The following is a 23920-nucleotide window of genomic DNA, read 5'->3' on the forward strand; positions in this document are numbered from 1 at the left end:
TTGCATGGACAACATAACAACATCAGCCAACCAGAAGTGCCAAATACAGAAATAAATGTATGCCAACCAACATGACGTGACATAATCAGAGCCAGCAGAGAAACCAGACACTGTCGTAGACCATCCAAAGCTACGCCTCCATAGCCAAAGATCACTCCTATGAGCATCGATATTGGCCAGGGGCAGGGCAATCACCACACAACGCTGCAAACCTGAAGATCATGGACAAACAAATATGAATCAGGAACAAAGCATCTCGATCAGATGCAAATAAAAAGACCCCTGTATCCATCTGAATCAGTTTTTAGATGACAAACAATAAACCGCGGCAATAAAAAATAGTAGTCAACAACCATAGGCCAGGAAATAGCATCAGTCATTCCTTTATCTTACCATGGAAGCATCATATATCATCGATCTATATTGTAAGAACTATGTATAAGAATGAGAACTGGAGTTATACCCTTTTGCGGTAGTGAAGCAGGGAGGCTGACATGGAGGCCGAGGCAGTTATAGATGACGCCGTGTATGTCGCGGAGGCCAAATGTGCCTCAATGCTCCACCTTCATTAGCATGGTCACGAAAACACAAATAATTGCCCACACATCTTATTGCCACCTTTATTGTGCCTCATACCTAGCTGAAGTTCCTGATAATTGTTTGCCAGAAACCATCTTGTTATCCTGGGAAAGTATAAGCAATACACAAGAACATGAATAAAGTTGAAAACTTTAAATACATATATGACATTTAATTAAGCAAAACATTATTAGTCATAACAGAAGGAGATAAAGAAAGTCAAAAGCCTGTCATTATTTAAACTGAATATGTTTAAAGTCCCTGTCTGATTTAGACTAAGCAGGAGAACATCTGATACAACTAATAAAGCAAACATCCATAAAGATTTTTAAATTGCCAAACTTTACAGTAAGAAGAACCGGACTATTTAATATCTAACAAATGTGGAGCAACTGAGCATGTCAACCAGAATTAAACCAACTGTCAGGGTGAACAACCACCATCTCGCTGAGATTTTAAATTGGGTTAATCGATTAAGTTGAGTGATAGTATGATGCCAAACAGAACATGTTTTTTAGAATACATATTGAAAAATATAAACTGAATTTCAACTTGGAGTAAAAGGATGTGACAGTACATACCATTAGCAGAAAATAAGCATGTATATGTGTGAAGCGATTAAAATTTGATTAGATAAGAGTTAATCCTATTTGTGCCTTTCTGAAAAAATAAAAACCAAGCCACAAACACAATCACTGGATCAAAAAATAAATTATTACACTATGCAGAAAGACACAACTGAATCGCATAATTGACTTGGTTTCTCTTATTCATCATTTTTTTGTAACTCTAAGTAGAATTCACAAACCACTGCAGCCCAAGATGGTGTGCTAGTTGCCAAACAAATAATATAGAAACAAAAAGAAAGTGAATAAGTCAAAAACACCATCTGAAAGCACATGAAACAAATAGAAACTAAACAGACTACTCTACTTGTTGTCATTTGTTCTCATTTATTGGAGCTAAATACATAAATTTCTATAGCCCTTTATCCCTTTATTTTAAAAAATTAAAACTTGAGAAACAACACAAATGTGAGAAAAAAATGAGGTAACATTTGAAAACGCAAACTTTTGGAGCCCCTCAAGTACAACAAATGGAACTACATGATGATGTTAAGCACCATGCCATGATAGGGAACGTGGTTCTGGTGTCCATGCACATTATAGCAGAAATCACCACAACAAAGGTAGTAGATGCCTACAATGGATAGTGTGCACATTGGCTATACAAAATCATAAAGACTAAAAATATTGCAAGCATGAATAAGAAAAATGGAACACGAGTGTCAAAAAACAGAATACAGTTGGAGACGAAGAAAATCAAGTGCTACGTAATAATTGAGTTACTGCTAAGAAGTTTCAGGTTTTTGAATTACACAAGTAAGCTTACCTTCATAAATTGTGCTCCATCAAAATACTCTTCTTGCTTCAAGAGAATTAGAAATCTAATTAGTATTACAACAAAAATCATTAGAAGCAACAAATGTGACAATAACCGCTTGTGTTAACGAACAAACATCCATGCTACACAGATGGGACAATGAATCTGTTCTTATATGTATTTTAGCAACAATAATGTGACACTCTGTTTCCTCTTAAGAACATATATGGTTTCAGAAGTGAAACCAAGCCAAAATGGGAACACATAAAATCAGTGAAGAAAAAACTCACCACTGATACACATGCAACTGGAACTATGTTATCAGAACCCAATACTTTTACTATGACATCTAAGCGAGAAGAGGTATCAGTTCTACCCAAATTAATCCTCACAGCAATCAAACTTAGTTCATAAGAGGAAATAGAGTGTCACATTTTTGGTACCTTGACTACATGCCGGCACAACTATGTCTCAGGAATGTTGAAGGTCCAAAGGGAAAACGGCAGAAACAGAAAGCAGAGTTTATCGGGCACTAATTATATTTTAGCACAAAATACTAATAATAGTATCTATGCAGATTAGTTAGGAGCCCAGGAAGGGACTACAAACAGCACACATCACCAGATTAAGCAAATACTCTAAATGGCTGGCTACGTACCATACTGAGAAGCTCATTAATTGTCCTTCGTTCGTGATAGACACGTGCCTGGCTAATAATCTTCCCTTTGTACAATGGGATACTCAGCAGGGGACTGAATCAACCTTACAAGATATGATAATAATAACATTAGGCAAGATACAATATGAAAACTGGCTAGAGAAAGTCAGCTAGCATGGAGAATTATAACTTGCTCAAAGATAAGTTTTCATATAGTGCTATGTGAAATGATGTTGAAGAGACAGGAGAAACACAAATTGTGAGAAAATATCAGTTATGCTAACTACTCATAAAAGGGAGAAATCATTGATTACTTCCATTGATAAGTACAAAGGTTATAACATTTATCTACTTCCAGTTACCATCCAATTTAAATGCTATATTTGCATTTCATTTCTAGTCCAGACATAAACAGTAAATGTCGGATGACGTGATTATTTATAACTAAACTAAATCTCCAAAATTATGAAAATGGCAATAGGGAACTGGGAGCATGGGATGAACTTTGACACAAGTATCATAACAATACTACGGTAATTCTACATGATAACAAAAGAAATATTCTAAGGAGTCAGCTTTGCTAATCAGCAAACATTATGAGACATATATTGTACGATACAGATGAATGAATTGACTAACTCGCCTTCGGTATTTGAAAATCTATCTTTAGACAGTCATCGAATAATAATTAACCCAGAGCAGTAAATTGATGTCAGCGCATCCTATTGCTACAATTTGTTAGTACCGCATATAATGGCTTTTTTAGCAAAGTTGTACCATCATATCGAGCAGGAGAGAATTTCTGTTAGCAATCTCAAAATTAATGTAGCTGTTACCAGAGAGAATTGCTACGGTATATACAAATATTCGAGTAGGAGAGAGTTTTTGTCAGCAATCAATGCCCAACAATGGTGGTACCAATTAATTTAGATGTAGGTACAGATTATACCTTTCTGGAGATCAGGTTAAGAGCGTGACCATATCTCACATCCATGCTGCTAGTCCTTGCTGTTTTATCTCTCAGGATAGAGTATAAGTCAGAGAACGCATTAAGACTACACCGTTGGTGGTCATCACAGTAGATTGAGTACTTTGACATCTGCATCAGGCGTAGTGCTTCATGGAGATCTCTTCGGGCAACAATTTCTGAAAATCAGAGTAGATGAAGCATTGGACAAAGAAGTGTAGGTAGCAATTGTAGGGAATAGCAGCAACACACAGCTTCTGTGGAACGCCATGGACAGAGGAGCAGCAGCCTAAAAATCTTGGGAACGCCATAACCTCGTCTAGCTCCACGACAGGGGTTAACCTGGACGACTCGAAGCTCTTACCGTCGCCATCGCGTGGCAAAGGGGGGCGGCATCGATATCGCGTCAAGGAGTAGAGGAGAGAGAGCGCGCACATGACAGATGTGTTGGCCACCAGTTCCGGTGCACGCATGAGCTCGACGGGGAGTAGCGCGGTGAGAAGATGGATGGACCTGTACACCGGCGGAGGAGGATGGTGGCCTCGACGGCTGGATCTTACCGGCTCGAGTCGGACGATTGGGAAGAGGAGGCAAAGGGGGCATGGTTGTAGCCCCACCTCATATGTTGCGGCGGGGCCGCACTCCTGCCTAGCATAGAGGAGGAGTGGAGAAGCCATGCGGTGGTGGCGGGGAGAAGATGATGCGACGGCGGCGAGCGAGCTCGGCGGGGAAAACAACAGCGGTGAGCTAGGCGGCGGAAGGGGAACCGCGAGGAAAGGGGACCGTGGCGGCGGCTACAAGGAAGAAGGCCGGCGCGATGAGGGGTGGTGGCTAGGGTTCTCACCCAATCGGTGCCCTCCTCGCCCTATCAGCGAATCGGAAAAGGGCAGCCTAAGCGAAATCCCATCCTTGCCCTCTGCTCGCTCTGAGAATTACATGTGGTGGCATGCCAAGTTTTGACACTGTTTCTTGTTAGTTCCAGTCGATGCACGTTATCATTCTTGTTAGTTCTGAGTGAATTCCCTCGGTATGATCATTCTTTCATCAGTTTGTTCCCCGTTTCTTCTCTAGCCTGAGCCTAGCACACTATTCTAGTTATCCATGGGTGTGGCTCGTAACACCTGATAATCAAACGGATCTACGGCAACATCGAATCTCAAACTATAACTGCCAAAACTTATGTTTTTCATCCTGTAGTCCCTTTTAGAATTACTAAACGTCCTTTTTTGGGCCGAGATTTCTAGGAACGCTTTCTCGGGGTTTGTGTGCACGTATTTCAAATCATACGGACCTAAAAATTAGAAGTCATTCCATCCTTATTCCCCTAGAGCCTTCCAGCACAGTTCCTAAATCGCTCCAGTCGGAGCACGTTATCATTCTTGTTAGTTCTGAGTGAGTTACCTCGGTATGATCATTCTTTCATCAGTTTGTTCCCCATTTCTTCTCTAGTCTGAGCCTAGCACATTATTCTAGCTATCCATGGGTGTGGCTCATAACACCTGATGACCAAACGGATCTACGGCACCATCGAATCTCAAACTTTAACTGCCAAAACTTTTGTTTTTCATCTTGTAGTCCGTTTTTGAATTACTAAACATCCTTTTTTGGGCCGAGATTTCCAAGAATGCTTTCTCGGGGTTTGTGTGCACTTATTTCAAATCATACGAACCTAAAAATTAGAAGGCATTCTATCTTTATTCCCCTAGAGCCTTCCAGCAGTTCCTAAACCGGTCCAGTCGGAGCACGTTATCATTCTTGTTAGTTCTGAGTGAATTCCCTCGGTAAGATCATTCTTTCATCAATTTGTTCCCCGCTTCTTCTCTAGCATGAGCCTAACACACTATTCTAGCTATCCATGGTGTGGCTCGTAACACGTGATGACCAAACGAATCTACGGCACCATCGAATCTCAAACTTTAACAGACAAAACTTATGTTTTTCATCCTGTAGTCCCTTTTAGAATTACTAAACGTCCTTTTTGAGGCCGGGATTTCCAGGAGCGCTTTCACGGGATTTGTGTGCACGTAGTTTAAATCATACAGACCTAAAAATTAGAAGGCATTCCATCTTTATTCCCCTAGAGCCTTCTAGTTGTTCCTAAACCACTCAAGTCGGAGCACGTTATCATTCTTGTTAGTTCTGAGTGAATTCCCTCGGTATGATCATTCTTTCATCAGTTTGTTCCCCGTTTCTTCTCTAGTCTGAGCCTAACACACTATTCTAGCTATCCATGGGTGTGGCTCGTGACACCTAATGACCAAACGGATCTACGACGCCATCAAATCTCAAAATTTAACAGCGAAAACTTTTGTTTTTCATCTTGTAGTACCTTTTAGAATTACTAAGCGTCCTTTTTTTGGGCCGAGATTTCCAGTAACGCTTTCTGGGGGTTTGTGTGCACGTATTTCAAATCATACGGACCTAAAAATTAGATGTCATTCCATATTTATTCCTCGAGAGCCTTAAAGTAGTTCCTAAACCGTTCCAATTGGAGCATGTTATCATTCTTGTTCGTTCTGAGTGAATTCCCTCGGTATGATCATTCCTTCATCAGTTCGTTCCTCGTTTCTTCTCTAATCTGAGCCTAGCACACTATTCAAGCTATCCATGGGTGTGGGCCGTAACACCTGATAACCAAACGGATCTACGGCACCATCAAATCGCAAACTTTAACAGCCAAAACTTTTGGTTTTCATCCTTTAGTCTCTTTTAGAATTACTAATCGTCTTTTTTTGGGGCGAGATTTCCAGGAATGCTTTCTCGGGGTTTGTGTGCACGTATTTCAAATCATACGAACCTAAAAATTAGGAGGCATTCTATCTTTATTCCCCTAGAGCCTTCCAGCAGTTACTAAACCGCTCCAGTCGGAGCACGTTATCATTCTTGTTAGTTCTGATTGAATTCCTTTGGTAGGATCATTCTTTCATCAATTTGTTCCCCGCTTCTTCCCTAGCCTGAGCTTAACACACTATTCTAGCTATCCATGGGTGTGGCTCGTAACACGTGATGACCAAACGAATCTACGGCACCATCGAATCTCAAACTTTAACAGCCAAAATTTTTGTTTTTCATCTTGTAGTCCCTTTTAGAATTACTAAACGTCCTTTTTGGGGCCGACATTTCCAGGAACACTTTCACGGGATTTGTGTGCACGTAGTTTAAATCATACAGACCTAAAAATTAGAAGGCATTACATCTTTATTCCCCTAGAGCCTTCTAGCTATTCCTAAACCGCTCAAGTCGGAGCACGTTATCATTCTTGTTAGTTCTGAGTGAATTCCCTCGGTATGATCATTCTTTCATCAGTTTGTTCCCCGTTTCTTCTCTAGTCTGAGCCTAGCACACTATTCTAGCTATCCATGGGTGTGGCTCGTGACACCTAATGACCAAACGGATCTACGACGCCATCAAATCTCAAACTTTAACAGCGAAAACTTCTGTTTTTCATCCTGTAGTCCCTTTTAGAATTGCTAAGCGTCCTTTTTTGGGCCGAGATTTCCAGGAACGCTTTCTCGGGGTTTGTGTGCATGTATTTCGGACCTAAAAATTAGATGTCATTCCATATTTATTCCCCTAGAGCTTTAAAGTAGTTCCTAAACCGCTCCAATTGGAGCATGTTATCATTCTTGTTAGTTCTGAGTGAATTCCCTCGGTATGATCATTCTTTCATCAGTTCGTTCATCGTTTCTTCTCTAATCTGAGCCTAGCACACTATTCAAGCTATCCATGGGTGTGGGCCGTAACACCTGATTTTTCGAGAAAACGCAAGAGACTTTGCGTTTCATTTCATTGAACAGGAAGACATCAGGGGTACAACCTCCAGAAAGGAGGGACACACACACACACAAATACACGACCGTCCTCACCAAGCGAGCGACTACAACTAGGTGAGGAGGTGCCCTCAACTATAGACACGCAACGACATTAGGCCTCGCCCAGCAGGGCAGCTTCACTGCCATTGCCAGACAGCTCCAGGGACGATTGCAGCTCCAGGACTGCCCAGGCCAATGTACCTCTCACCCATGTGCCTAGAGAGTCGGCGGGTGAAGGGCAAGGCTCAACAGGAACTGGTGTAGCAACCGTTGGGGAAGCGCGGGCGCTGGCATACATTGCAATCCGCTCCCTGTGTAGCAGTCTACGCCAGAGCGATGCATCACCAGCCTCCATCTGCCGCATCAAACTCCACCTGCAGCCAAAGCAGCGCCTACAAGAAGGGAACGGCGCTGAGACGCCGCCGCTGCCCGGTCCGGGAGGCCGGACCTGGGATTTCTCCCGGTGCTCGAGGAGGAGATCTGGTCAGGGTCACGCCAACGCCTCCAAGGAGGTGACGGCACCCTCGGGCGTCGCCGTTGACAGCGCAGGCCGTCGCCGCGCGGGGATTTCGCCCCGACCCATGAACAGGGACCTCAGATGCAATGGCAGACCGGACTTGGAGAAGAACGCCGGAGAAGACCAGCACACATGGAGGGATGCCTAGGAACGTTGTAGTCGCAGGAGGAGCACCGACCGGCGCAGCGTCAGCAGGCCGGCCACCGCCGGGAGCGCGACGAGCAGGCGACAACAGCCACCTGCACCGCGCCGCCGCCGCGCCGGCCCGCAGCCTCCACCGCCAGGAACCGCCGGGGCACAGCAGAGCAGCAGCCGTCAAGGACTGCCGCGCGCGTGCTCACCCGCCCAGCGGCTACCACCGATGGCGGCCGGGAGGGGGGGAAGGAGGGGGACGGGTGGGTTGGGGCAGAAACGCGCAGCCCAGATCTGGGCGCCCTCATCTCTGCAGCTCGCAGCAGCGGCCGACCGCTGCCACAGCAGCGCCACCGCGCATGCGTTCCACACCATCACGGCCTCCCCTGAGCGCAGACGACCGCCTGCCTCGCCACCGCGCGCTCCCGCCGCTCCAGCGCACAAACAGCAGCGCGCGAGCCCACGGACAAGGGCCCCGCCGCCGCCGTCCACCGGCGAGGGCTACGCCCGCCGGTATCCTCCGGCGACGGCGAGGGGAGGGAGGGGAGGAGGGGAGTTTGAGGTGGCGGCTAGGGTTTCGCCACCTGAGTCGCCCCTTGGGAGCAACGCGGGGGCCGGGGGGGAGCGTTGGGTTAATTGCTTAGCAGTCATGTGCCTCGGGCCGTAACACCTGATAACCAAACGGATCTACGGCACCATCAAATCTCAAACTTTAACAGCCAAAACTTTTGTTTTTCATCCTTTAGTACCTTTTAGAATTACTAAACGTCCTTTTTTGGGCCGAGATTTCCAGGAAAGCTTTCTCAGGGTTTGTGTGCACATAGTTTAAATCATACGAACCTAAGAATTAGAAGGCATTCGATCTTTATTCACCTAGAGCCTTCCAGCTGTTCCTAAACCGCTCCAGTCAGAGCACGTTATCATTCTTGTTAGTTCTGAGTGAATTCCCTCGGTATGATCATTCTTTCATCAGTTTGTTCTCCATTTCTTCTCTAGTCTGAGCCTAACACACTATTCTAGCTATCCATTGTGTGGCTCGTAACACCTGATGACCTAACGGATCTACGACACCATCGAATCTCAAACTTTAACTGCCAAAACTTTTGTTTTTCATCCTCTAGTCCCTTTATTATTACTAAAAATCCTTTTTTGGGTCGAGATTTATAGGAACGCTTTCTCGGGGTTTGTGTGCATGTGTTTCAAATCGTATAGACCTGGAAGTCATTCCATATTTATTCCCATAGAGCCTTACAACAGTTGCTACACCGCTCCAGTCAGAGCACATTATCATTCTTATTAGTTCTGAGTGAATTCCCTCGGTATGATCATTCTTTCATCAGTTTGTTTCCCATTTCTTCTCTAGCCTGAGTCTAACACACTATTCTAGTTATCCATGGGTATGAGATGACCAAACGGATCTACGGCACCATCGAATCTCAAACTTTAACTACAAAAAAAAAATTCATCATGTAGTCCCTTTTAGAATTACTAAACGTTCTTTTTTGGGCCGAGATTTCTAGGAACGCTTTCTCGGGGTTTGTGTGCATGTATTTCAAATCATACGAACCTAAAAATTAGAAGCCATTCCATCTTCATTCCCCTAGAGCCTTCCAGCAGTTCCTAAATCGCTCTAGTTGATGCACGTTATCATTCTTGTTAGTTCTGAGTGAATTCCATCGGTATGATCATTCTTTCATCTGTTTGTTCCCCGTTTCTTCTCTAGCCTGAGCCTAGCACACTATTCTAGCTATCCATGGGTGTGGCTCGTAACACCTGATAACCAAACGGATCTACGGCAACATGGAATCTCAAACTATAACTGCCAAAACTTTTGTTTTTCATCCTGTAGTCCCTTTCAGAATTACTAAACGTCCTTTTTTGGGGGACGAGATTTCCAGGAACGCTTTCTCGGGGTTTTCGTGCACGTATTTTAAATCATACGGACCCAAAAATTAGAAATTATTCCATCTTTATTCCCCTACAGCCTTCGAGCAGTTCCTAAACCGCTCCAGTCGCAGCACGTTATCATTGTTGTTAGTTCTGATTGAATTCCCTCGGTATGATCATTCTTTCATCGGTTTGTTCCCCGTTTCTTCTCTAGCCTGAGCCTAACACACTATTCTAGCTATCCATGGGTGTGGCTCGTAACACCTGATGACCAAATGGATCTACGGCACCATCGAATCTCAAATTTGAACTGCCAAAACTTTTGTTTTTCATCCAGTAGTCCCTTTTAGAAGTACTAAAGTCTTTTTTTGGGCCGAGATTTCCAGGAACGCATTCTTGGGGTTTGTGTGCATGTATTGCAAATCATAAGGACCTAAAAATTAGAAGTCATTCCATCTTTTTTCCCCTAGAGCCTTCCAACAGTTCCTAAACCGCTCCAGTCAGAGCACGTTATCATTCTTGTTAGTTTTGAGTGAATTCCTTGGTATGATCATTCTTTCATCAGTTGGTTTCCCGTTTCTTCTCTAGCATGAGCCTAGCATACTATTCTAGCTATCCATGGGTGTGGCTCGTAACACCTGATGACCAAACGGATATACGGCACCATCGAATCTCAAACTTTAACTGCCAAAATTTTATTTTTCATCCTATAATCCATTTTAGAATTACTAAACGTCCCTTTTTGGGGCGAGCTTTTCAGGAATGCTTTCTCGGGGTTTGTGTGCACGTATTTCAAATCATACGGACTTAAAAAATAGAAGTCATTCCATCTTTATTCACCTAGAGCCTTCCAGCAGTTCCTAAATCGCTCCAGTCGGAGCACGTTATCATTCTTGTTAGTTCTGAGTGAATTCCCTCGGTATGATCATTCTTTAATCAGTTTGTTCCCCGTTTCTTCACTAGTCTGAGCCTAGCGCACTATCTAGCTATACATGGGTGTGGCTCGTAACACGTGATGACCAAACGAACCTACGACATCATCGAATCTCAAACTTTAACAGCCAAAACTTTTGTTTTTCATCCTGTAGTCCCTTTTAGAATTACTAAACGTCCTTTTTTGGGCCGAGATTTCCAGGAACGCTTTCTCGGGGTTTGTGTTCACGTATTTCAAATCATACAGACCTAAAAATTAGAAGTCATTCCATCTTTATTCCCCTAGAGATTTCCAGCAGTTCCTAAACTGCTCCAGTCGGAGCACGTTATCATTCTTGTTAGTTCTGAGTGAATTCCCTCGGTATGATCATTCTTTCATCAGTTTGCTCTTCGTTTCTTCTCTAGTCTGAGCCTAGCACACTATTCTAGCTATCCATGTGTGTGTGGCTTGTAACACCTGATGACCAAACGGATCTACGGCACCATCGAATCTCAAACTTTAACAGTCAAAACTTTTGCTTTTCATCCCGTAGTCCCTTTTAGAATTACTGAACGTCCTTTTTTGGGCTGAGATTTTCAGGACCGCTTTCTCGTGGATTGTGTGCACGTATTGCAAATCATACGGACCTAAAAATTAGAAGTCATTCCATCTTTATTCGCCTAGAGCCTTCCAGCAGTTCCTAAACCGCTCCAGTCGGAGCACGTTATCATTCTTGTTAGTTCTGAGTGAATTCCCTTGGTATGATCATTCTTTCATTAGTTTGTTCCTCGTTTCTTCTCTAGTCTGAGCCTAGCACACTATTCTAGCTATCCATGGGTGTGGCTCGTAACACGTGATGACCAAACGGATCTACAACACCATCGAATCTCAAACTTTAACAGCCAAAACTTTTGTTTTTCATCCTGTAGTCCCTTTTAGAATTACTAAACGTCCTTTTTTAGGCCGAGATTTCCAGGAACGATTTCTCAGGGTTTGTGTGCACATATTTCAATTCATACAGACCTAAAAATTAAGTCATTCCATCTTTATTCCCCTAGAGCCTTCCAGCTGTTCCTAAAACGCTCCTGTCGGAGCACGTTATCTTTCTTGTTAGTTTTGATTGAATTCCCTCGGTATGATCATTCTTTCATCAATTTGTTCTCCGTTTCTTCTCTAGTCTGAGCCTAATACACTATTCTATCTATCCATTGTGTGGCTCGTAACACCTGATGACCAAACGGATCTACGACACGAGCGAGTCTCAAACTTTAACTGCCAAAACTTTTGTTTTTCCTCCCGTAGTCCCTTTTAGAATTACTAAACGTCCTTTTTTGGGCCAAGATTTACAGGAACGCTTTCGCGACGTTTGTGTGCACGTATTTCAAATCATACGGACCTAAAATTAGAAGTCCATCCATATTTATTCCCTAGAGCCTTCCAGCAGTTCGTAAACCGCTCACGTTATCGTTCTTGTTAGTTCTGATTGAATTCCCTCGGTATGATCATTCTTTCATTGGTTTGTTCCCCGTTTCTTCTCTAGCCTGAGCCTAAACACTATTCTAGCTATCCATGGGTGTGGCTCGTTACACCTAATGACCAAACGGATCTACGGCACCATCGAATCTCAAACTTTAACGGCCAACACTTTTGTGTTTCATCCTGTAGTCCCTTTTAGAATTACTAAATGTCCTTTTTCGGGTCAAGATTTCCAGGAACGCTTTCTCGGGGTTTGTGTGCACGTATTGCAAATCATACGGACCTAAATATTAAAAGTCATTCCATCTTTATTCACCTAGAGCCTTCCAGCAGTTTCTAAACCGCTCGAGTCGGAGCACGTTATCATTCTTGTTAGTTCTGAGTGAATTCCCTCGGTATGATCATTCTTTCATCAGTTTGTTCCTCGTTTCTCTCTAGTCTGAGCCTAGCACACTATTCTAGCTATCCATGGGTGTGGCTCGTAACACGTGATGACCAAACGAATCTACGGCACCATCGAATCTCAAACTTTAACAGCCAAAACTTTTGTTTTTCATCCTGTAGTCCCTTTTAGAATTACTAAACGTCCTTTTTTGGGTCGAGATTTCTAGGAACGCTTTCACGGGATTTGTGTGCACGTAGTTTAAATCATACAGACCTAAAAAATAGAAGGCATTCCATCTTTATTCCCCTAGAGCCTTCCAGCTGTTCCTAAACCGCTCAAGTCGGAGCACGTTATCATTCTTGTTAGTTTTGAGTGAATTCCCTCAGTATGATTATTCTTTCATTAGTTTGTTCCCAGTTTCTTCTCTAGTCTGAGCCTAGCACACTATTCTAGCTATCCATGGGTGTGGCTCGTGACACCTAATGACCAAACGGATCTACGACGCCATCAAATCTCAAACTTTAACAGCGAAAACTTTTGGTTTTCATCCCGTAGTCCCTTTTAGAATTACTAAACGTCCTTTTTTGGGCCGAGATTTACAGGAACATTTTCCCGGCGTTTGTGTGCACGTATTTCAAATTATACGGACCTGAAATTAGAAGCCATTCCATATTTATTTCCTAGAGCCTTCCAGCAGTTCGTAAACTGCTCACGTTATCGTTCTTGTTAGTTTTGATTGAATTCCCTCAGTATGATCATTCTTTCATCAGTTTGTTCCCCGTTTCTTCTCTAGCCTGAGCCTAACACACTATTCTAGCTATCCATGGGTGTGGCTCGTAACACCTAATGACCAAACGAATCTACGGCACCATCGAATCTCAAACTTTAACGGTCAAAACTTTTGTGTTTCATCCTGTAGTCCCTTTTAGAATTACTAAACGTCCTTTTTTGGGTCGGGATTTCCAGGAACACTTTCTCAGGGTTTGTGTGCACGTATTTCAAATCATACGGACCTAAAAATTAGAAGTCATTCCATCTTTTTTCCCCTAGAGCCTTCCAGCAGTTCCTAAACTGCTCCAGTCGGAGCACATTATTATTCTTGTTAATTATGAGTGAATACCCTCGGTATGATCATTCTCTAATCAGTTTGTTCCCCGTTTCTTCACTAGTCTGAGCCTAACACACTATCTAGCTATCCATGGGTGTCGCTCGTAACATCTGATGACCAAACGGATCTACGAAACCATCGAATCTGAAACTATAACTGCCAAAACTTTTGTTTTTGATCCTGTAGTGTGTTTTAATATTACTAAACGTCCTTTTTTGGGCCGAGATTTCCAGGAACGCTTTCTCGGGGTTTGTGTGCACGTATTTCAAATCATACGGACCCAAAAATTAGAAGTCATTCTATGTTTATTCCCCTAGAGCCTTCCAGCAGTTCCTAAACCGCTCCAGTCGGAGCACGTTATCATTCTTGTTAGTTCTGAGTGAATTCCCTCGGTATGATCATTTTTCATCAGTTTGTTCCCCGTTTCTTCTCTAGTCTGACCCTAGCACACTAATCTAGTTATCCAAGGGTGTGGCTCGTAACACCTAATGACCAAACGGATCTACGGCACCATCAAATCTCAAATTTTAACTGCCAAAACTTTTGTTTTTCATCCTGTAGTCCCTTTTAAAAGTACTGAAGTCCTTTTTGGGTGAGATTTCTAGGAACGCTTTCTTGGGGTTTGTGTGCATGTACTTAAAATCATACAGACCTAAAAATTAGAAGTCATTCCATCTTTATTCCCCTAGAGCCTTCCAGCAGTTCCTAAACCGCTCCAGTCAGAGCACGCTATTATTCTTGTTAGTTCTGAGTGAATTCCCTCGGTATGATCATTTTTTTATCAGTTTGTTTCCCGTTTCTTCTCTAGTCTGAGCCTAGCACACTATTCTAGCTATCCATGGGTGTGGCTCGTAACACCTGATGACCAATCGGATCTACAGCACTATCGAATCTAAAACTTTAACTGCCAAATTTTTTGTTTTTCATCTTATAGTCCATTTTAGAATTACTAAACGTCCTTTTTTGGGCTGAGATTTTCAGGAATGCTTTCTCGGGGTTTGTGTGCACATATTTCAAATCATATGGATTTAAAAATTAGAAGTCATTCCATATTTATTCTCCTAGAGTCTTCCAGCAGTTCCTAAACCGCTCCAGTCGGAGCACGTTATCATTCTTCTTAGTTTTGAGTGAATTCCCTCACTATGATCATTATTTCATCAGTTTTTCCCCGTTTCTTCTCTAGTCTGAGCCTAGCACACTATTCTAGCTATCCATGGGTGTGGCTCGTAAAACCTGGTGACCAAACAGATCTACGACACCATCGAATCTCAAACTTTAACTGCAAAAACTTTTGTTTTTCATCCTTTAGTCCCTTTTAGAATTACTAAACGTCCTTTTTTGGGCCGAGATTTATAGGAACGCTTTCTCGGGATTTGTGTGCATGTATTTCAAATCATACGGAGCTAAAAATTAGAAGTCATTCCATATTTATTCCCCTAGAGCCTTCCAGCAGTTCCTAAATAGCTCCAATCGGAGTACGTTATCATTCTTGTTAGTTGTGAGTGAATTCTCTCGGTTTGATTATTCTTTCATCAGTTTGTTCCCCGTTTCTTCTGTAGCCTGAGCCTAGCACACTATTCTAGCTATCCATGGGTGTGGCTCATAACACCTGATGACCAAACGGATTTACGGCACCGTCGAATCTCAAACTTTAACTGCCAAAACTTTTGTTTTTCATCCTGTAGTCCCTTTTAGAATTACTAAACGTCATTTTTTGGGTCGATATTTCCAGGAACTCTTTCTCGGGGTTTGTGTGCACGTAATTCAAATCATACAGACCAAAAAATTAGAAGTCATTCCATATTTATTCCCCTAGAGCCTTCTAGCAGTTCCTAAACCGCTCTAGTTGGAGCACGTTATTATTCTTGTTAGTTCTGAGTGAATTCCCTCGGTATGATCATTCTTTCATCAGTTTGTTCCCTGTTTCTTCTCTATCCGGAGCCTAACACACTATTCTAACTATCCATGGGTGTGACTCATCTGCAACCAAGAGTACATTTCTGTCCACTTAACCCACAACATAGTCCTATATCATTGATTTGGCTATTTACAAGGGTGTGGGTGAAGATAATCTTTTAGCTACTTGACCACATGGTCATAGCACATAATATGGTAAGAACCAGTGCAAATCTTTAGCTGTCACAGTAACCATAAACTTGTACTATCCTTGAAGAAACTTACAAAAAAGTTGATGCATTGAGAAAAGTTTGGATAGAAGTTTCCCTGAATTGAAATAACATGGTAAATGTGTCGCTGGCTCAAAAGTGAGATGAAAATGTTATCCAGTGGCATCAACCGAGATAATTTCTAATCTTACATGATAATAAACCATTTCCCATGATATCATCATCAAATATACTAAATCATGTGCTTGATTTCACCTTGTTGAGGTTCTTCGTGGTGGGGGATGGGGCAGCATGATACTGTTCTTGTTGTTGAGGAGGGTCTGCCTGCCTTGTTGGAGAGGGAATCAGTGAAGTTGGAGCCTGTGGGTGTTCAGTGGGAGTAATATTGACTGTCGTGTCATCATGTGCTATGTCAAATCTGGTGACAAGGAACTATTGCAGAATGAATATTGGTACTCACCTCCAAATTGAAAGAAGCCCCACAAGTTTCAGGGCTGTAACTTCTCTTTTTCTATTAGGGAAATATAACTTTGATTTACCTCTCAAAATGATTGAAGACATCAGTTTCAGCAAGCCCAGGCTCAAAGTGATCGACAAGGGTAATGTTGACTGCCTCAGCTGAGATAAGATCATACATAACCTAGAGTTAGAAAAAGTAGCCCTTAAGAAACCACAAGGTGCAATTCCTAAGAGCAGAAAGAAATACCTTGGTGATGATGGTCGGCACGGGATAAGTCATCATCATCTAGGTTGACATTAACATATTGTTCATCCAAATCCTCCAGACGCTGCACATGCATAGATTTCAGTCAGATGAGTGGCGCAGAAGTCAGGAAACAGAAAAGCTCATCCATTATAACATGATTTCGCACCACTTATTATGCATTTAATCAGAGTTTCGACTTCTAGAATCCAAAGATGACAAGGATTACCATTCACCGGAACTTGGCAGTATCAGTATCCGTGAAAAGCATGGGCTGCTCCACCTCCATATCCATCAAGTTCTCTGGCAGTGTCACTGCTTCATACCTGCAACAAACTGAACTTTCAGATAAAAAGGACACACTGTTTTATCAATCTTATGACATATCATTCTCTATCCCACCATTTTGTACCCACTGTATGCTAGTTTTACATTGGTGAAAAGGAGTTCATGTATGGAATATCTAACAAAGAGAGAACATAACTCGATGCAAATGATACAGTACCAAGAAGTTGCATAGAGCATATAGAGTGCTAACGCGCTTTCAAAGGTGAAGGAAAAGGCGCACATCAACATGAGTCTGTCCTTTAAACATGGCAGAATGCTAAGAAACATTAACATTTTTGTAAGATGATAAACCCCCCCTTGAATATTGGGTTATATCTCACCATACGACCCTCAGAATCTCAGATCTTTACACTGTCCAGTCTAAAGAGATATATTGATACTTGAGCAGTCAGATGTGAGCAACAGATACCAAAAATAATACGTCAACAGTGAATTAGCCCAATACTAATTTATTTCTCCCTGTGCCAGGCAGACACCCCGTTACTAAAATAGTTAAGAATTAAGATAGGAAATGGACAAACTATATCCTACAAAAAGGGATAAACCTTAAAATGTAATAGACTTCCATCATACAAAAATACACACGCGTTATGACCTGATAAACAACTTTGCAATCTGGAGCTTATTGAAACTGACTAACCAAGACATCAAAATCGGTAACATGCAGAGAAATATAATGCCTGCATTAACCCTTGCATCAGCAGCTAGAACACCCAAACAGTCTCCCTTGACCCTGAATTTTAATTCATGAATTTGATAAAACAATCGAAATATCAAGAGAGGAGGCGGAAAACATATGAGAAATTATATGAATAGCTGCAGCCCCACAAACACAAGAACAGAGTCAAGTTATAGCAGGATCACACAGCAAGGACCAATGTCTAGCACCGCGCATCTCAGTTACATTTTGCAGCATGGAAGAACCAGTGATATGGCATCAGGAAACTTTTAGAAAACTGAAAACACCACAATGTAGTATCGGTGCAAGCTCATAAAAAATCAGTACTGCACAAATGCAGCACATACCAATTTGTACCAAGCAAGCTAACAGACCGGCAGTACTATCAAGCCTGTAAGAAATTTCGTAAACACACAAAGCTAAGTTGTCCATGTGGCTATCTTGGCACCTTGCAATACCCTCCAATCTAAACTATCAAACTAAGACGCAAAAGAAAACTCTACTTCGAGAGAGAACTGGTCACCAGCTCTTCACTATCATCACGTAACCCAGATCATGCTCGGCTCAAAATGTAAAGGCAACATGGAACAACCAATGATATGGCAACAACAGGAAACTTGTAGAAAACACCACAATGTACTACCGCCGAGAGTACATGATATCATCGCAAAATCAGTACTGCACAATGCAGCACATACAAATTGGTATCAAGCAAGCTGTCAGACTGGCATGGCTATCAAGTACCAAACGTCTAAAAAAATTCCTACACACACAAAGTTAAGTTGTCCATAGGGCCAGCTTGCAATAGCCCCCTATCTAAACCATCAATCTAACACCACAAAGTCTGAGCACACAAAGAGAAAATCCCATCTCCAGGAAGAAATGGACACCAACTATCTATCACCACAGTAAGCCAGATCTCGCTGACAAAGAAGTGCTTCACACAAAGCACACAGAAACATGTAGCAAGGCGTGAAGATGGAGAGAGCACTTACTTGGCCTGCGATTTCCCCTTGGGGAGGACGGTGTGGTCCACGGCCGGCCTGATCTTCCATGCCCTGTTGATCTCAACCTGCACGAGAAATTAGCGCGGTCATAACTCGAGCCGAACCAGCAAGGGTACAAGCGAATGGATCGCAGAGAAATTGGGCGAAACTCGGAAGTTTACCAGGAGCCGGGACACATCGTCTGCGAGGAAGAGACCATGCACACACAGATTTGAGTCGATGATGAGAATCTAAGCGCTTCAGAACAAAAAAAACAGTGCAGCAACTGGGGAGAAAGGCGGTAGGGAAGTGAGACTGACCGTAGAGGAGCTTCACCTTCCTCTCGTACACGATCACCACGCCACCTGCTCATATGAACGCAAATCACACGAACGCGCGTATCACACAGACGATCCAGAGAGGCAGAGAAAAACCCGAGGGAAATCTGAGTGACTCACCCATGAGGATCCCGGAGAGCCTGAGCGCCATGGGCACGGACGGGTTCAGAATCTCCTCGCTGCACCGGAGGCACACAAACAGACAACACAGTCGCGAATTAAAATCAAGCAGGTGTGGGAAACCGCTCGAGGGGATTGGGTAGAGAGGAAACTAGATTGGTCGGTCTCGCGCTCACCAGATTTTGATGATGTCGAGGCGCCTGCGGTTGATGTTGGCGTGGAAACAAACAGGAGATAGAGTCAGTGACGGATCGAAGCGGCGGCGGGCGAGCGGAACCCGCAATGGGAGCGGATCGAGCAGAAACAACCCCGGAACCTAACATTCGCCCCAAAAAACCCGGCGGATAAAAGCGAAATCAGTGGCTGCCGCCGCCGCAACGCGGCCGGAGTAGGGGTAGACGTACCATATCTAGCCGAGCGGCGCCTTCCGCGAGAGGAGCTGGTGCGAGTAGAACATTCTCGCGCCGAGACTTTCGTAGTTTCACTCTTCTCAATTTAGATTGTATTTTAGGTTATGTATTGAACTATAGTTACCACCGTTGAAACTTTCGTAGTTTCTCACACAATATATCTATAATAATACCTAAATAGGTCATCCCCACTATCCTATTTCTCTAAGCATGCAAGCTATCCACATCATCATTCCTGCCACATCAGCAATGTACCTCCCACTACTGAATTTTTTTCCCACAGGGTGAAGCCACATCATTCGTTGTTGTCCTCGTCATCCTTGCAGTTACTGCTACTATAGCTTCCGTACTAATTCCGGCAAGCCACCAGTTGTATGCGGATTTGACCTTTCGTCTCTCACAACACAAGGTGCATGTAGACGAAACTGGCGAGGCACACGACCATTTGGCTACCGATCTAAGCAGGCAACGGGCCACCCTCAAGCATGCAGCTTTGTCCCTTCCTCTCCTCTCGGCACGGTGTATGCGCAAAAGGAAAATGCGAGGCAGGAGACCATCGGGCTGGCGAAGTAAATGACGGTACCGTTCCTCCATTCAAGTTATGATCAGGGCAACCGAACAGGCACTGCTCCACTATCCTGATCCTTGGACCTATCTCCCCCTTCGATCTATAAAGCACTTGGAAATCAACAGCCCGTTCATAGCTCTACTCCTCTTCCGGCTGCCCGCCTTCTCCACGCCAAACTTCACATCCTCTGAGAGTCTTGCTGACATCAAGTCTCGATCTGGCCGTTCAAGCCTAGAAGCTGAAGCGTTGATCATGCTGTCGGTGATGTCATCATCACCAATTCAAGCTAATCCAGCCCATCACCGCTTTTCTTGAATTCACCCAGAAGCCAACGCACAACCTGCAACCCTCCATGGATAGTACTCCGTATGGTTGGCAGGTAATAGAATGCTTTTTAGATTATGCAATTGGTGACCCTAGAAAAATTCAAAACTTTGTTCTTGCGATCTCAAGTGATTCTATTGTGTTAGAATATGCTGTTTCTCACATGAACAGGTCTCACGGGCCGTTCTGATCAAGCGGCCATGCATGCAATCATGCCCCACTTATCTAGCATCAGCTCACGTAAAGATAGGATCAGGCACCAGAGTTCGTTTTCTAAAGCGTGCGTGTGTATCTCCCCTCTCCCCTCTGATGTATCTCATATAAAGCTGTACCCCGGTGTGGATGAATAGAAGCATGTTATCACTCAACATATAGGGAATATCAAGTATGCTTTTCTTGAACCGCCATACCATTCTTTGCTATATTATATTCATAACAGCTGTTCTTAACTGACTGTGCCAGGGTTATTTCAGTTCTTGCTGTATAGGCTGATACACAAAAAAAATTCTTGCAGCTTTCAGTTTTGTCTCAATGCACCACTGGAGTGATCGGGAGTACCTGAATGATAATATTTCCTCAGATTTATTCTGAACCTATTTCCAAAAGATAGATGAAACACCCATATGTGCAGAAGTGTTTTGTATCAGGGTGCAACATGGAGGCAAAAAAAAAACATTGTACATGGAAAAACCATGTCCATGAGATCATGGACTTCTGATCCTAAAATCCATGATTTGCACTAATTCTATGAAGCACATAGTACTGTAGTGGTGTAATCTCTCTGATCACATCATTAAATGACATAGATGCATGGCAAAGAATATGCCCTGTATATTTACTACTCTTTTTTTTTTAAACGGGGCAAAAGATTTGCCATTTTCATTGAATAAGAAGAAGAGAATTGCACGGTTAATTAACGGAAAACCGAGCTAAAACCGATACAACTCAACCCACGTGACATGGGCACCACCGGCCAACTTGGCCACCGACATGGGACACAAAGCTGCAAAGTAGAAAATCATTCGTCGAGGAGTCGCAAGCGTCATCGTCATCACCGGTTGCCTCGAACGAGCGACTCCGACTTCACCATTGAGCTCCAACCGCGAAGCCAACCCGCAAACGGCCGCATAGAAGCCACGACGGCACATGCCACCAGATGGCCACACGCGCAAGCAGCCGACAGCTCCGACTTTGACGACGAGCCTCACCAGGGAAATATGCAGGACTTGCGCCGACCGTGCCCTCAAAGCACCTCGGACACGCCGGGAAGAGCCGACTACCGAAGTCCACGCCGCGACCCGAGCTCCTCTCGACGACATCATCGTTGCCAAACAGAAACCAGCGCCCCGCCTTAGCAAACTACACGGCGAAGATGCCGCCATCCACGACGAAGATGCCGCAATCCACCAGTCTCCCAGTCGTAGCCGGCTCCGAGACGATGCCCCCAAGGAGGAGAAAGACGCGAAGACGCCTCCATCGCCCGACCCAGCGAATCTGAGGTTTCCCTCCGGAGCCAAAGCCGTGGGGAGAAGGAGCACACCTCCACGGCGACGCTTCCAAGAAAGATCACGGCACCCGCGGCCACCGCCTTCGCCGGCTCCGAAGAAGGCCGGAGCAAAGATTTCTCCCGAAGATGCGCCGACCACCTACCACCACCGACCGCCACCCACCAGCCACCACCTGCTGAGGCCGACCTCATTCTTGCCACGGGATCCCACGATCCACCGCGACCAGACACGCACCACCCCCTGGCCGAAGCCGCCGTCCACCACCGCAGCACCACCGTAGCCACCTCTACCGCAGCAACCCACGCCGCATCGCGAAGCGCAGCACCCAGATCGATGCACCTTGCACCAGATCCAATCGGAGCTGCACAGGCGAAGCAGCAGAGAAGACGAGCAGGATCTTCCTCCGCAGCACACCTCGCACTCCAGAGGAGCACACCCGCCACGCCAGCTGGTCACCGCGCCCGACGCACGCCTGCAACCACCGCGCCCCACGCGCACAGCCGGATCCGAGCCGCCGCTGCGCGAGCGCGCGCCGTCCACACCCCGGCCACATCAGGAGCCCGGACCGAGGCCGCCGCCCCGGCGCCCCACTCGCCGCCCGCAAGAGGCACGACGCCGCTCCGGCCGCCGCCCTCCGCCCGACGTCGCCCCGCTCAGAGATCCCCCGCTCGTGAGAGGAGCCGCCCGCCGCGAGAAAAGGGGCCCCGCCGCCGCCTGCTCCATGAGAGCTTTGCCCGCAGGAGGCGCCGGCGACGGCGAGGGGTGGGATTGGGTGTGGTGGCCGGAGGCCTTGGCGATTTGGTCGCCGCCCGTGTCGCCCCTGGGGAGGGAGCGACGCGAGGGCCTTTTTTTTAGAATGGGGATATTTACTGCTCTTGGCGTGCCAATAGAATGTACTATGTCACTGTTCCTTATTTTCTACAGCTCCAAAAATGGTTCTCGATTTTTAAGATGCAAGGATTAGTTGGAAATGATTATGATATTTATCTAGCTTGAGACTGTCAAAATAGTTCACACATCTAACTTCTTACGATATGTGTTTACCCTCTCTATATATATTTTGACAGCAGAAAAATCCTTTTTTGTTCACATTCATCTATCCTACTTTCCCCCCATTCCTTCCTCTTTTTATAGAGGCCTGCTGTCATGAACTCATCTAATTGTTTCATATTCAACTCACATATATAAGATGCTGTGTTATTTGTTATTTCTTTGAGAATTTCCTTTTAGACGACCTAACATGCTACATTATCAACAACGCATGCATCTTCTTACAAACTACACTACAGATTCTACCTAAAATTAGTAATTAGGTTGCCTAAATTTAGAATTAGTTTATCACTAGATCGTCCACCTTGATTTGTAATCAAGAAAATGCAATTAGTACTCTTCAGCCAGCTTTTACTTGCAATTGTGCCATACCAAATCCTTACCATATTGTTCCTGTTTATAGGGTAATCACTTTGATCTATTTTTTTTATTTGTTACACTGTTTGCGACTATGAATTAACCTTTGGTACGTCTACGGTGATACAAAATTTCCGCAGCAACGCGCAGGGTATCATCTAGTTTATAAAATGATGAAAACATGCTATGGGGACGACGAGTGGGGAGGGCCGCGCCCGATAGGCGCCGTGTCGTCCGGACGACCCCCATAGTACCCCGATCGGTGCCGATCCGGATGGCATATGGGGGCGCCGAGTGGAGATGCTCTCACCCCAAAAAGTTGTCCCACGCTACATTCCCCCATCCCGCGCAGCCCGCTAGGGTAGTACTAGCACTCAACCCCGAAACTTTCGAACCGAGATCCGGTGCCTTGCTATGGGCGAGTCACACCGTGCCTTGCCCCTCTATATCCACCCTTCAAAGCTCATCCAACGACTAAGATGAATCAAACGCTAAAACGCCTCACACTTGGCAGTTTGAGGACTAAAGAGGACAGAAGTTCTCGCTGCCAGACAGAGTGAGCAGAAGACGGGGCTGGCGCGGTGCT

At 44.5% G+C, this 23920-nt stretch overlaps 2 pseudogenes; both read right to left on the minus strand.

Moving 5' to 3' along the window:
* Nucleotides 1-7728: 7728 nt before the first annotated feature.
* On the minus strand, nucleotides 7729-9333 carry LOC123090337 (uncharacterized; annotated as a pseudogene).
* Nucleotides 9334-16075: 6742 nt separating this feature from the next.
* On the minus strand, nucleotides 16076-19574 carry LOC123089578 (sister chromatid cohesion 1 protein 1-like; annotated as a pseudogene).
* Between the last annotated feature and the right edge of the window lie 4346 nt (nucleotides 19575-23920).

The sequence above is a fragment of the Triticum aestivum genome, chromosome 4B, assembly GCF_018294505.1.
Source record: "Triticum aestivum cultivar Chinese Spring chromosome 4B, IWGSC CS RefSeq v2.1, whole genome shotgun sequence".
Taxonomy (NCBI): Eukaryota; Viridiplantae; Streptophyta; class Magnoliopsida; order Poales; family Poaceae; genus Triticum; species Triticum aestivum.